This window comes from Phascolarctos cinereus, unplaced genomic scaffold (genome assembly GCF_003287225.1).
Source record: "Phascolarctos cinereus isolate Bilbo 61053 unplaced genomic scaffold, phaCin_HiC Scaffold_1;HRSCAF=81, whole genome shotgun sequence".
Taxonomy (NCBI): Eukaryota; Metazoa; Chordata; class Mammalia; order Diprotodontia; family Phascolarctidae; genus Phascolarctos; species Phascolarctos cinereus.
The window spans coordinates 182798633-182811302 of record NW_027555514.1 but is presented as its reverse complement, the minus strand read 5'-3'; the positions used below and the strand labels follow the sequence as shown (position 1 = coordinate 182811302).

The window sequence follows — 12670 nt, the reverse complement described above, 5'->3', positions numbered from 1 at the left end:
GAAAAATTCCTAACAATTAGAATTGCTTCTGTGTAAAATGGGCTGTCTCCACTGGTGTGGATTCCCATCTCTCTTTAAAATCTTTAAGGAAAAGCAGGACAAATGTCAATTCTTTGAGTATGTTGTAAAGAATATTCTTATTCAGGTAAGCGTTATTATACTAGACTGGGGCCTTGGAGGTCTAAGAATATGATTCTGAGATCCAAAAAAGGGGCAATTAAAAATGATCTCCTTCATTTACTATTATTTTCTGAGGCCTGTCTGGTAAGATGCCTTATCATTCTTAAAAATAATAACTATTATTTATAATAAACATAAACCATCTAAAGGGAGGCTGGAGATGGGACACAGAGCACTCTAAGAAGCTGAAAATCTTCACTACAAAAGTGTACCTTCTCACAAACAGGCAAAAAGCCTGAATTTCATTTCAGTTTTGACTCTGCTACTAATTCAAAGGAGGACCTCAGAAGCCTCTCTGGACTTCAGTATTCTCCTCTGTAAAAATAGGGGGAAGAAGATTGAAATAGACGACCTCCAAGAGCCCTTCCAGCTCTGGGAGTCTTAAGTCATTGATGATGAGCAAGTGAATGGGCTTTGACAGCTATGAGAGATGACTTCGATGCAGATCACACTACATCTGTTCCCAATGCTCCTTACCCAAGGCCTACCTGAGAAGCCCACCTTTCTTCTTTCCTTTCCTCGAGGTGCTGCTTCTCAGCTCCCTTACTGTTAGAAGACTATTAACACCCCAAAGCCCGGCCTACACCCTGACCTTGTCTTTCGGGATCATCTGCTAAGAGTTCTGGTGGGTGAGTCCTCTTTGGAGGACACTTATGGCAGGGAGGGCAGGTAGGAAGAGGTGGGGTCAAGCTCACTGGACAGGGGGACTGTGCTCGGGTTGGGCCTCTCCTGAGCTACGTGACCTTGAACGAGAGCTTTCAGCTAGGTTTCCCCCTGGCGGCGAAGGTGGAATCGCCGGGGGGTGGGGTGGGGTGGGGAGGGGAGGTGGAGGTAGGAGTGGGGTCCTTTCCCTCCTCGCCCCGGAGCCGCAGTCGGGCACCAACTAGCTGCCAACCCGAGAAACCAGACCGAGCCCGGGGGGGGGGGGCGTACAGGTCTTCAGCCCAAGGCTCGGCAGGTCCAAGCCCTGCGGAACCTCTTTCGAATTATCCGTTATCTTGGTTCCTTTTGAATTTTATCCGTTCACCCTGCTCGCCCCCAGGGGCAGAACTGCCTCAAAGCTAACCTCCTAAGGCTGACGGGTCCCCATCCCTACCCCGCCCCGCCGGGTCCCATCCCCGCCCCCGCCCCGCCCGGTCCCATCCCCGCCCCGCCCCGCCCCTTGGTCGCTTACTCGGTGCGGGTGCAGCTCCCGGTCCAGGCTCAGCCTCGGGCGACGCCGGGCCTGTCAGCGTTCGCGGGGCCCACCATTTTCGTCGGCCGCGCGAGGGTCTCCTCTCCTTCCCCTTTTAACAGCGGCTCGCTCGTCTCCCAGAGATCTCCCTCCCGCTCCCCCGGCCCTGGGTCGCAGGGACAGCCTCTGAGGAGGAAGAGGACGAGGAGGAATCGGAGGAGGAGAAGAGCCGGGGCTGCCCCCAAGCTCCTCTGCCAGCCGCCCAGCAGGCCAACGGCTTTTCCCCTCGGGCTCCTGGAAGAGGCCCGCTCGAGGGTTCGAGCCTTCGCGTGTCCACGCTCCCTGCCCCCTCCCGCTTCCTCCCTCAGCGGTGCAGTCCATCGGTGGGGCTTCTTCAGGCGGGCCTCAGACCGTGGTTGACTTCGGGGCTTGAGAATTTTGTTTTATTTCTTCAACACAACCTTGAATAGGTTGGGCCAGAAGGATCATAGGAGCGTACTTAGAATCTGGTTTTGAATTTGGGGTTGGAAGGATCCATCTTACCCAGGCGCTTAGTTAGGAACAGTGGGTGGGGAAGCTGCGGCTTCGACGTACACGTAGCCTGAGGCCGCAGGTTCCCCGCCCCCTAGGATGAAGAAATGTCTTTGGGGCGGCCGGGAGAGAGCTCAAGTGTCTTGCCCAAGGTTCCCACAGGCGGTCCTCCTTTCAGGAGTGTTTTGAACCCAGGTCCTCTGACCTCAAAGCCAGTGTGCTTTCCACTGTATTAGACTTTAACATCATGGGATCTTGGCCTGGAAGGGACCTTATTAATTGTCTAATAGTAACAACTTGCACTTACATAGCACTTAAAAAAATTTAGTTTAAAAAGAACAAAACCTTGTAACACAGTGAAGCAAAACAAATTCCTATATTGGCCATGTCCAAAAAATAGGTCTTATTTTGTAACCTAAGTCTACCACCTCTCTGTCAGGAGGTGGGTAGCATATTTCACTAATGGTCATTTGGAATTATTGCTTGGTCCAATGAAAAACCATGCCTTTCAAAATCCTGTCTTTTCAGTGTTGTTATAGCATCACTTCATTCACTTCACTCTACATCAGTTCAATTCAGTCTTCCTAGGTGTTTCTGAAACTGTCCCTTTCAGTCATTTCCTACAGCAAAATTACATTCACATGCCACAATTGTTCAGTATTCTCTAACAAGTTTCTAGTTGTTACTCAATACAAAAAGCTGCTACAAAATTTTTGGATTTTCCTTTCTCTTTCTCTTTTTTAAAAAATCTCTTTGGGGTATAGGCTTAGTAGTGGTATCACTGAGTCCAAAAGGGGAGGGGTATTAGGAATCAGGAAATCAGGACTGAGGTGAGCTTCGAAGGGAGCCAAGCATTCTAAGAGGTCTGGATGGGGAGGGAGTGTACTTCAGGCTGTACAAAGGCACAGATACTGGATTTGTGGACACCAGTTACCAAAGAAGGTTATTGCAATAGTCCAGGGAAGATGTTGGTTAGGGAGAGCCTGAATTAGGACAGTTTGTTACATGAGTGAAGAGAAAGAGGGAGAGATTTTTTTTTTCCCCGGTGAGGCAATTGGGGTTACGTGACTTGCCTATGGTCACAGAGCTAGTAAGTATCGAGTGTCTGAAGCTGGATTTGAACTCAGGTCCTCCTGATTCCAAGGCCGGCCAGAATTCCATCCACTGTGCCACCTAGCTGCCCCAAGAAATTCTATGGAGGATGAATGGACAAATAAAAAACTACCACTGAACACTCCCCCCCCAAAAAAAAACCCAAAAAACAACCTGGCCACTGATTTTATATTCAGGGTGAGTGTGAATAGGGAGTTGAAGACTGAGGTGGTGAATCTGAGAGACTGGAAAGATGGTGGTACTCTCAACAGAAATAGGAGAATTCAGAAGAATGATAGAGTTTTGGGAAAAGATAATGACTTCCATTTTGGATATGTTGAGTTAGTCATCAAGTGTTTATTAAGCACTGGCTATATATGTGCAAAGCACAAAACAGTCCTTGATCTCAAGGAGTTCAGAGTCTCACGAGGGAGACAGCAAGGACAAACAAGATATGTACGACATAAACTGGAAGTAATTTCAGAGGGAAGGAGCTAGCAGTAAGGGGGATTGGGAAAGGCTTCTTGTAGAAGGTAGAATTTTAGCTGGGAAGTCAGGAGATGGAGATGAGGAGAGAGAAAATTCCATGCATGGTGGAAAGACAACGAAAATGTCCAGAGTAGGGAGATGGAGTTTCATTTCTAAGGAACAGTGAGTGAATAAGGTTTAAACTAGAAAGGTAGGAGGGGGCCAGAAAATCAAGGGCTTTGAATGCCTAATCAGATTTCTAATTTGAAATGTCCAATAGGAAATTGGAGATGCTTTACTGGAGCTCTGAAGAGAGGCGAGAGCTAGATTTAGATGGAACTGGAAATCATCTCCATAGAGATGTTAACTGAACTCATGGGATTTGATGAAGTCACTAAAAGAAAGCCTGTAGAGAAATAGAAGAGGGCCTAGGCCTTGGGGTATATCCTCAGAGGGAAGGTTAACATTACTATGACTGTCCCTCAAATAGATGAAAGAAAGCAGGAAAGTCCTATATATACAAAACTATTTATAGAAACTTTTTCTGTGAAATCAAAGAATTGAAAACTGAAGGAGTGTCATCAATTGGGGAAAGACTGAAAAAAATAGTGGTGTATGAATGTTGTGTTATAAGAAATGATGAAAGGGACAGTTATTCTCCCAATGAGAAATATGGGAAGACATCAATGAACTGGTGTAGAGTGAAGTGAGCAGAAGCAACAGAACAATTTATAACAATATTGTAAAAAATGAAAAATTTAAAAGACTTAACTCTAATTAATACAATGATCAACCTTTCCCTGTCTACTGTCTCATTCCCTACTGCATACAAATATGCCCATGTCTCCCTCATTCTCAAAAAACTGTCACTCCATTCTTCCATCCCTGCTATCCCATTTCTGTCCTGCTGTTTGTGGCTAAACTCCTTTGAAATAGCTATCTATAATTCCCTTTCACTTTTGAACTCTGTAAAATCTGGCTTCTGACTTCATAATTTAACCAAAACTGCTGTCTTTAAATTTACCAGTTATCTCCTAATTGCCAAATCGAATGGGTTTTCTCAATCCGCATCCTTCCTGACCTGTCTGCAGCTTTTGACTCTGTCAGTAACCCTCTTCTCCTCTATGCTCCCTTCTCTCTAGGTTTTTCAGGACACCACTTTCTCCTGGCACTCCTGCTTCTCAGTCTCCTTTGTGGGATCATCGTCCAGGTCACACCTACTTAAAATGAGTGTCCTCTTTCCCCTCTATACTGTGACCTCATCACAGCTCCCAGGGATTTAATTACTATATCTAGGCTGATGATTCTCCGATTTATTCAGTAGTAGCCTCTCTGCTGACCTCCCTAGCCTACTATACATCTCTAACTGGATGTCTTCTAGCCATCTGAAACTCAGTATGTCCAAAATGGAATTCATTATCTCTCTCCCCAAATCCTTCTCCCTTCCAAACTTTCCTACTACTATTGAGGGCACTACCATCCTGCAGTCTCCCAGGCTCACAGCCTACGGTGTAATCCTCAACTCCTTACTATCATTCCCCATATCCAATCTGTTGCCAGCATCTCTCAAATACTTCTCTCCTCTGATACTTCTACCACCTCATATTTGCTGGTGGGTTTGCTTGCCTCATCTAACCCCACTCCAATTCACCCTCCATTCAGCCACCAAAGCGATTTCCGTAAAGTACAGATCAGATCATGTCACTCCCCTATTCAGTAAACTCCAGTGGCTCCCTCTTACCATCAGGATCAAAGTATAAATCCCATTTGGAGTTCAAAGCCCTTCATAACCTAATCTCTAGTCCTCATCAACACATACTGTTGGATTCAGGGACACTGGCCTTCTCATTGTTCCACGAACAAGGCATGCTATCTCTCAGATTTGGACATTTTCTCAGGACATTCCCAATCTTGGAATGCTAAAATACTGTCTTCTAAGGAAAGCCTTTCCCAAACCTTCTTAATTCTAGTATCTTCCCTCTTTTAATCATTTCCTATTTATCCTGTATATAAATTGTTTGTACATATTTGTTTGATTGTTATCTCATCCATTTGATTGAGTGCTGCTTGAGAGCAGAGATTGTCTTTTGCCTCTTTTTGTATCCTCAGGGCTTAGCACAGTGCCTGGCATCTAAAAGACACTTAATAAATGTTTATTGATTGACTGACTGATAGGTTATGGTTGGATAAAAAAATTTCAGGATTCCCAATCATGGAAGTAGAGCACTTGTGGGTGATAGGAAGAGTAGGACTATATGAGGGTACCTGTGTGTGGCTGTGGTGGAGTGAAAGAGTAAGGTATGGGAGTTGAGACTGAGGAACCGGGAAGCCAAAGCCAGCGTGTTTGATTGTTGATAATGCATATGTAATATTATAAACATATATGATGAAGTTCCCTAGTAAAAGGATAGGATTTGGGGTGGGGAAGAACACCAGAGAGAGAATAACCTGGGGTCTAATAATCAGTTGCCACAGAGATCTGGACTGGGTGATATATTTGAGTAGAGTGAACCTCAAAGGAGGAGAAGTTGTTGAAAAATAGTGGCAGAGGAAGAGTCTAGAAGCGACAGTAAGGAGCAAGGAGTGTGGCAACTCCCTCTGGGACCAGCATGTATTGGAAGAGATGCGGGGAAAATGTGGAACCAGTACTGGTAAAGGAGTGTCTTGTGAGTACAGCCAGGTCTTCATGTGTGCCAGGAGATGGAAATAGCATGAGAGGATAAGTTCTAAAATGAAGGGAAATTCCGTAAAGATAAAATGAAAGTTCCAGAGGGCTCGGCGGAAGGGGTGGGCAGAGCTGGACTGGGACACAGAAGAGGTAGGGTTGAGGCGAATAGGGGTGAGGGAATGAGAAGTAGGGATATGAGGTAGACAGCAGGAGAATACCCATTTTGCAGATTAGTAATTGAGAAGAAAAGTGCCAAGTCAAAGGACCTACACTCAAACCTGGGTCTTTTGATTTCCAGTTCAGTGCTCTTTCTATCGTAAGCTGCATCATGAGGGGTAACAGATACAAAACAAAGCATACATTGGCATTTATTGAATTTTTTTGTCAACAGTTTTCATACTTGGTAAATTGTCCATTTCAACAATTTCTTGCTCTCTAGCCATCACTATAATACTATTTCTGGCTCAGAAACCATTGATTTTTAAGGATATAGGGGAGGGGGAATCCATGGAAATATATAAATACACTGAGCAAAAATAAGATGCTCCAAGACTCCAGCCTGCTTGCTCTAAGGCCTTTCATTTCCCTTCCCCTCCTCTTTTCCATAAATGCCAGATTCAATCTGTTGCTTTCTAGTGTATTGTAGGTACCTGCTGAGGCTTCCAGAGAAAAGAACGGTATGATTATCCTTTTTTTTGCTAGGGGAAAGTTAGCTTAGCTCCAGGATGTGAGGATCCCATACCCTAGGCTATAAGTCTGACTAACCAACCTATTATTATTACTATCACTAACAAACATTAAGCATATCTACTATATGCCGGCCACAGTGTTAGGCAATGGGGATACAAATGATACAAATAGAAAACTGAGACAGGCCTTGCTTTGAGGAGGACACTACTGGCGAATACATGATCACAAACAAGTAAATTAAAATATCTACAAAATAAATACACAATATTTTATAGGTAGACACTAACAATTGGGAGAATCAGCAAAATTCTTTTACTGGACCTGGGAGCACTTAAGCTGAGCCTTGAAGGTAGAGAAAGGGATTCTACTAGACAGAGATGAATAGTAAAATCATTCCAGAAGTTTAGGCAGAGGCTGCACAAAAGCTCCAGAGAGGAGACAGAATGTCCTGTACTAGGGAATGACAAGTAGAGCAGTTTGGCTGGAGTATAGTATCTAAGGGGAATAATGTGTAATCAGCCCAGAAAAATAGGCTTGAGCCTATTTTTTAAAAAAACCCTTGTAAAGGGTTTTAAAATGCCAAATAAGGGAGTTTGTATTTTATTGTACTCCCCTCATCTCCTCTAAAGTAAGGGAACCCTGGAATCAGTGATTGAAAATGCTGATGTTTTAGACTTGTGGCTGGGGTTTGGAATTTTCTAAGGGCAATCAACACTAGTTCCACTGAGCTGGAATATTTTCTTTTTTTTTTTTCTAATATAAATGTATTTATTTTTAGTTTTCAACATTCCCTTCCACAAGTTTTTGAGTTCCAAATTTTTACCCCCTCTCCCCTCTACCCCCACCCCAAGATGTCATGCATTCTGAATATCCCTTCCCCTACTCTGTCCTCTCTTCTCTTTCCCCTTCTCTTATCCCCTTCCCCTTCTATTTTCCTGTAGGGCAGGATAGACTTCTGTACCCCATTTCCTATATTTATTTCCCAGTCCTCCCTCCCCGCTCACCCTCATTGAAAAGGCAAGCAACTCAATATAGGTTGTACATGTGCAGTTATGCAAAACACGTCCATAGTAGCCATGTTGTGAAAAACTAACTCTATTTCCCTTAATCCTATCCTGCCCTCCCATTTATTCTATTCTTTCTTTCGACCCTGTCTCTCCTCAGGAGTATTTACTTCTGATTAACCCCTTTCCCAATCTGCCCTCCTCTCTATCATCCCCCTGCTCTCTTGTCCCCTTTCCCCCCTATTTTCCTGTAGGTAAGACAGATTTCCATACCCAACTGAATGTGTATGTTATTCCCTCCTTAAGCCAAATCCTATGAGAATAAGATTCACTCATTCCCTCTCACCTTCCCCTGTTTCCCCTTCCACTGTAAGAGACTTTTCTGGGTTTTTTTTGTCAGATAATTTACCCCATTCTACCTCTCCCTTTCTTCTTCGAGTATAATCCTCTCTCATCCCTTAATTTTATTCTCCATATATGAGCTGGCATATTTGCTAGTTTTGTTAGGGTAAGGTGAAGGTGTGCAGGGTTGGGTTCAGACACCCTGTTAGTAAAAGCATAGGAACAAATGACTCAAATATAATCCATATTAGTTTAATTTCCTTATTTGTTTGCATGTTTTAATATTAACATAACTAAAAATCTACTCTTGTTCCATTAATTAAATACAGTACTCTCAAAATTCCCAACCATTTTTTCCCTTTCTTCCCTGCACCTTATGGCTCAGTGAGGCAGAGTAGTATAATGGAAATAGTGTTAGATTTGTAGTAGAAAACTTAGATTCAAATCCTGATTCAGATGCCTTAGCTTGTTTTCTTATCCGTAAAATAGGGATAATAGCACCTAACACAGCATATGAAAATCAAATGAAATAACATATATAAAGTTATATAAATACAAGCTACAATCCTACAGTTTTACCTAGAAATGGCAATATGTAAGTTACCTTGTCTCCCTGCTTTCTTATATATATAGCCATAATGATGATGAAAGGTCAGAATAGGAGTTTCACTATCATCAGTCATTCATGGCCTGTTCTCAACCTTAGATGAATCTTCCTGGTCTTCCATCTGGGAAGATCCTAATAAAAGGTCCTTTTGGCTAAACAAAAGGTATCTATAGAAGAATTTAATCTTGGGATGGGCAGGAGTAAGATACTAACACTAATTTGAAATTTTCTGAGATCTCATATCACACTAGAATTAGAAAAAATATGAATGAATTACTGATATCTAGTCATATGTGGCGTAATCCAAAAGGCCAATTTATAATTTTCATAGACTTCTAAGAAGGAACATATTCCACAATTGGTGGCTTATATGATCTCCTAACAGCCACATGAAAGTTCATATTGTTTCATCTCAACTCCTCTTGCTGCAAATTGCTTTTCATGTTTTCTTGTTCAGTGTGCAAAGAAAAAACCTGCTCAACATCCCATTCATGCTTTTTACTTTCTTCTGGAGAAAGATGAAAGAAAATCCTCCTCAACATTTATAGAAAGACAATAGCCATCCATAGATTGTAATATAAGTATAGTATTGGGGTCCAGTTTAATTAGATTCAGAGAGTTCATCACTAGATTAGTTGTAAGCTAAGTTTTTGGTCATAGTTAACTCCTGAAAACCATCTGCTAAGTCAGAGAGTAGTTGAAATTTATGTTACTGGAGGCACTATCCACTCTGATAAAACCACAGATCCTAGTTTCAAAGGATCCCAAATTATAATTTTGTTGTATGTGCTTTATCTGTTTATTAAACTAAACTTGTAAAATATCTTATTCAAATGTTGTATCCCTCCTACCCCCTGCTGCCATACCTAGAACAATATTCTGTACCCAAAACAGGTGCTTAATAAATTTTTGGGTTTTTTAAAAAATTATTTTCTCCAATTACATATAAAAACAATTTTAACTTTTTTAAAAAATTTTGAGTTCCAGATTATGTCCCTCACTCCTTATCCGCCTCACACCTTATTGAGAAGGCAGGCAATTTGATATAGGTTATACGTTTGTAGTCATGTAAAACATTTCCGTATTAGTCATGTTGTGAGAGAAAACATGGGACCCCACCCAAAAAATGAGAAAAAGGGTAAAAAAATAGTATGTTTAAATCTATAATCCGACTCCATCAGTTCTTTCTCTGGAGGTAAATAGCATTTTTCATCATAAGTCCTTCAGAATCATCTTGAATCTTTGTGTTTCTGAGAATAGCTAAGTCATTCACATTTGATTGATCTCATACAATATTGCTGTTACTGTATACAATATTCTCCTGTTTCTGCTCATTTCATTTTGCATCAGCTTATGTAAATCTTTCCAGGTTTTTCTGAGAGCTGCATTGGTTTTGTTTGTGCAAAACCTTTTAAATTTAATGTAATCAAAATTATCCATTTTACTTCCCATAATGCTCTTTTTCTCTTGTTTGGTCATAAATTCTTCTCTTATCCATAGATATGACAGGTAAACTATTCCATGCTCCCCTAATTTGCTTATGGTATCACTCTTTATATCTAAATCATGCACCCATTTTGACCTTATCTTGGTATATGGTTTGGGAGGTTGGTCTGTATTTAGTTTCTGTCAAACTGCTTTCAAATTTTTCCCAGGAGGTTTTGTCAAATGGTGAGTTCTTGTCCCAAAAGTTTGGATCCTTGTATTTATCCAACATTATATTACTATGGTCGTTACCTACTGTGTATTGTGTACCTAATCAATTCCATTGATCCACCACTCTGTCTCTTAGGCAGTACCAGATTGTTTTGATGATTACCACTTTGTAATACAGTTTGAGATCTTGTACAGCTAGGACACTTTCCTTCATATTCTCTCCCCCATTAATTCACTTGATATTTTTGACCTTTTGTTCTTCCAGATGAATTTTCTTATCTTTTTCTAGCTCTATAAAATCATTTTTTGATAGTTTGATTGGTATGGCACTAAATGAGTAAATTAATTTAGGTAGAATTGTCATTTTTACTATATTGGCTTGGCCTACCCATGAGGATTAATATTTTCCCAATTGTTCAGATCTGACTTTATTTATGTGAAAAGTGTCTTGTAATTATGTTCCTATAATTTCTGAGTTTGTCTTGGCAGGTAGACTCCCAAGTATTTTTATATTGTCTACAATTATTTTACATGGAATTTCTTTTTCTATCTCTTGCTGCTAGACTGTGTTGGCAATATATAGAAATGCTGATGATTTATGTGGGTTTATTTTATAACCTGCAACTTTATTAAGTTGTTAATTATTTTAACTAGTTTTTTACTAGATTCTTTAGGATGCTCCAAGTATACTATCCTATTATCTGCAAAGAGTGCTGGTTTTATTTCCTCATTGCCTTTTCTAATTCTTTCAATTTTTCCCTTCTCTTATTGCTATAGCTAGCATTTCTAGTACAATATTGAATTATAATGGTGATAATGGGCATCCTTGTTTCACTCCTGATCTTACTGGAAAGGCTTCTAACTTTTCCCCATTACAGCTAATGCTTACTGATGGTTTTAGATAAATACTACTTATCATTTTAAGGAAAGTTCCATTTATTCCTATGTTTTCTAGTGTTGTTTTTTGTAAATGAGTGTTGTATTTTGTCAAAAGGTTTTTTCTGTGTCTATTGAGATAATCAATATGGTCGATTATGCTGATAGTTTTCCTAATATTGAACCAGCCCCACATTCCTGATATAAATCCCACCTGGTCATAGTGTATGATCTTTGTGATATATTGTTGTAAAATCCCCACTAGTATTTTATTTAAATTTTTTTGCATAAATATTAGGAAAACTGATCTATAGTTTTCTTTCACCATTTTTACTCTTCCAGATTTAGGTATTAGCACACATATTTGTGTTGTAAAGGAATTTGGTAAAACTCCTTCTTTGCCTATTTTTCCAAATAGTTTATATAGTATTGGAATTAATTGTTCTTTAAATGTTTGGTAGAATTCACTTATGAATCCATCTGTTCCTAGGGACTTTTTCTTAGGGAGCTCACTGAGATAGCTTGTTAATTTTTTTTTTTTAAGGTGGACTTACTGGGGCAGCTAGGTGGCACAGTGGATAGAGCACTGGTCCTGAAGTCAGGAGGACCTGAGTTCAAATCAGGCCTCAGACCAAAACACTTGACACTTACTAGCTGTGTGACCCTGGGCAAGTCACTTAATCCCAATTGCCTAAAATAAATAAATAAATAAGATGGACTTTTTTAGGTATTCTATTTCCTCTTCTGTTAATTTCAGCAATTTATATTTTTGTAAGTATTCATCCATTTCACTTAGATTGTCAGATTTATTGGCATATATTTAAGGCAAACTAGCTCCTAATAATTGCTTTAATTTCCTCTTTATTGGTGGTGAATTCAACCCTTTTCATTTTTGAACTGGTAATTTGCTTTTCCTTTTTTTTAAACCACCTTTTCATAAAACCAGCTCCTGGTTTTATTAGTTCAATGGTTTTCTTACTTTAAATTTTGTTAATTTCTCCTTTGATTTCAGGATTTTTAATTTGGTGTTTAATTTGTTCTTTTCCTATTTTTTCCCCCTTCATGCCCAAGTCATTGATCTACTCTTTCTCTATTTTATTGATGTAAGTATGTAGAGGTATAAATTTTCCTGTAAGTACTGCTTTGGCTGCATCTCATAAATTTTGGTATGTTGTCTCATTGTTGTCATTCTTTTTAATGAAATTATTATTTCTATGATTAGTTCTTTGACCCCCTCATTTTTTAGGATTAGTTTCCAATTAATTTTTAATCTATCTTTCCACAGCCCTTTATTGAATGTCATTTTTATTGCATCATGATCCTAAAAGGATGCATTTACTATTTCTGCTTTTCTGCATTCCACTGTGAGTTTTTTATGCCCT

General features: G+C 40.2%; 1 protein-coding gene across 1 annotated transcript in view; it reads right to left on the bottom strand.

Annotated features, from left to right (window-relative positions):
• The window catches only part of LOC110213777 (solute carrier family 2, facilitated glucose transporter member 3), a 67231-nt gene extending 65586 nt beyond the window's left edge, over nucleotides 1-1645 (bottom strand). The window contains exon 1 of the mRNA XM_078155406.1: nucleotides 1355-1645. The gene's annotated coding sequence lies outside the window, so the exon portion shown is untranslated. The remainder of the gene's footprint in view (nucleotides 1-1354) is intronic.
• Nucleotides 1646-12670: the final 11025 nt, after the last annotated feature.